Raw genomic sequence first — 3172 nt, forward strand, 5'->3', positions numbered from 1 at the left:
TGCATAATAAACTTAAATATGCTAAGGACTTGGATATTATGGATGTTTAAATAACTTCTAAGTTGTTTAATAGGTGTTTTTATTAATTTAATTGTCTTATTAATTGAAATAGATGCTTAAATGATTTTAATTATGATTAGGAGGATTAATGTAATTTAATTGAGATATAACTTAATTACTTGTGATGTAAGTTAACTGCATGTTATTTAAATTGTTGATATTGCTTAATTAAATGCGAGAAATATATGTATGATGTATATCATGTTATTTATGGATTATTGATGTATAAATATATATGTTGCATCAATTGTTGGATTATGTGGAAACCACTGATTAGATATGGATTAATGCACCATTGTTAGTATATGGGTGCATATTTTGGATAGAATAATTATTAAGTTAAGTTCCATCTATTCATGTCAAGCCACGGAACCAGTTAGATGATATGCTATTGAAAGATTATGGCGGATAGTTTATTTTTATAGTCTAGATAGGATGGATTTATATATATGAAAATGTGCCATAATATGAGCTTGAGTCTAAAGATCAGTGGTTAGGGAACTTATATTGCCTATGATGTATAGCTGGATTTAGTGGATAGTTGTGTGCCCTGGTAGATCATGGTACTCATGCCCATTATATGTGCATTTTGCATGTTGCTTACTATTTAGGTTGAGGCTGCCTTATAGTCCAGTAAGAGCCCTTTAATATGTATCTATATATATACGGACTATGTAGTTAATGTCTGAGTTGACTAGGATGTATGCGTGTATCAGGTCTTTGCTTGGGATATAGTAGAGTATAACTTGTTCATAGGCTTAACCCACTATTATTTTTTCAGGTGTTCGTCATTTCCAGACTCAGAGATTGTTCGTGTTGAGTAGAGACCAGTCTACTTCACTCTTCCAATTATACATAGGATTCTTCTTTATGTTTTCAGTTTCAATTTGGATTATTATTTCTTGTTGGGATTTTATTAGGGGTCCACATTATGGATTCTCGAGTCGTAATCTTGATGGTTAATAATATCAGAGGATTTTGGATTATTTATTGGAGGATTTATTTTATTGGATTATTTAATGGTGGATTTATTATTTAGTTTTACTTTCAACTTTATTATTTATTCTTATTTATCTTTTGTATTCTGTGTTCATTTATAATCTTCGTTTCCAATCCAGTGCTTTTTCTAATAGATCATTATATCCTTCGGGATCGTGCGATGCAATGGAAGATATTTCAGTCAGTATACGGCAGAGTCTCATATGCCGTCACCTAATCTCAAGTTGAGGATCCGGATTCACATCGGTGGAAACAATTTCGTCCAACCTACCGTCTCTTGCATTTCTAGTCTAACCTTTTATTATATATCGAGAAGGCAACTCATTCACAAATATGCAGTCTTTAAGGATTTTCAAATTGTGCCTGCACAAATAACCCTCTGTTTCAAATTTACAACATGAGTATGACAATTCATCTTCAAATGTCCTGCTCACACGACGTTGCACCCCATCCTCACTAGAAACTTTATAAAAACGGTATCCATTGTTATCCAAGTCACTGCAACTAATAACAGCCTCACTCATAAGAGCAGCTAAAAACTCCTCCTGAAAAAGCTGAAATATTGTCTTGGTGTACACCTTCCCCGCTTGACATCATATGTGGCACTTCGTACCGCTTGTCCGACAACAATTTGTCAAAGTGTGTGAAGAATTCTAGTTGAATAAGTTATCTGGAAAGGTAATACTTCAATTGACCATTGAAGCTTTCACTCAATTACGTGCTACTCATTCCTCCTCAATTTGGAACATTAATTTTGAGATAACCTTTTTTATTCCTTCAATGCGTTTAAATAGAAACAGTAGGTTCTTTTGCGCATTTTTCATTAAGTGCCAAACACATAAATGATGCTTCGTTACCGGCATAACCTACAAGATTATTTAACTTAATACCCGTGTTGCAATATTGCAAATACAAAAAATACGACTGAAATAATATGATTGTTTCAGTATACCAACTAACAAGAATGGAGATGCATGAAAGTTATTCACCTGCTTTAATGCCTTCGCCATTGCAGCGTCTTGATCCGTAATAATCGTCTTTGGCGCTTTTCCACCCATCACTTTCAAGAACGTTTCAAATAACCAGACAAACGAATCTGTTGTCTCATCATACATTAAGGCTTCTCCAAACACAGCGGTCTCCTGCTGATGATTCATACCTAAGAAAATTGCAAATGGTCTGTTGTCATGTACCACTTTGTACGTTGTGTCAAAACTGATAACATCTCCAAAATGGCCATAATCAATGATCATTCTATAATCTAACCAGAATATGTTCGTAATCATTTGCTCAGTATCCAGTTGTAAGGAATAGAAGTACGAAGATCTTCACATGCACGCGTCTCAAAATAATCCACAAGCTATGGCGCATCTTCATAAAGAAGCTCATTTTGTCTTCACGTCCTTAGATAATTTTTAAAATCCAATTTCAAGTACCCAACTAATTCTTTGCCACCAGATTGCCTTCCCATCAATTCATATGCATTACAAGCCGAAACTCCTAAATCCGAAGCCAACTCAACATCAACGGCCTTGGGCTGAGGAAATTCGTTGCTGGGATGGCATCATGTGGCTGCATTCAGCAACTATTAATGGATGCTTGTGACTTTTTACAAATTTAGAAACTACGTACTTTGCCTTATTCTTGGCATATCTAAGAACCATTTGTGCACCGCAATTAGTTCGTGTTTCAGCCTGGGGAGTCTTTCTAAATACATCCTGTTTGTCAGTCCCCTTCACACCTTCCTTGCTACAAATTAATGTCCTTAATGTAATTCTTCCATTAACTTTATTGTCATACTCCTTCCGGATGCTAAAACCAATTTGACCACCATATGCATTGTAAAAATCATATACCTATTCCTCACTATCAAACTCCATTTTATGCATTGTAGAATCCTTTTGTTTCACTTCTCTTGGCTAAATACACCTAGCCAATCAAGAACAAACACAATAAGTAACCAAAATAAAATAAAATAAAGACACGATCAAAAGAATACTAATTCCTAATTATTTCCAAAATATGGTGTTGCCTATCCCCGGCAACGGCGCCAAAACTTGGTGTCGCCTAAAACCGAGTTACATAAAAGTGTGGCCAAGTTTAAATTTATAGA

Source organism: Cornus florida, unplaced genomic scaffold (assembly GCF_030987335.1).
Source record: "Cornus florida cultivar Cherokee Brave unplaced genomic scaffold, ASM3098733v1 CherokeeBrave_3.0.0_Hap2_Chr09, whole genome shotgun sequence".
Classification (NCBI taxonomy): domain Eukaryota; kingdom Viridiplantae; phylum Streptophyta; class Magnoliopsida; order Cornales; family Cornaceae; genus Cornus; species Cornus florida.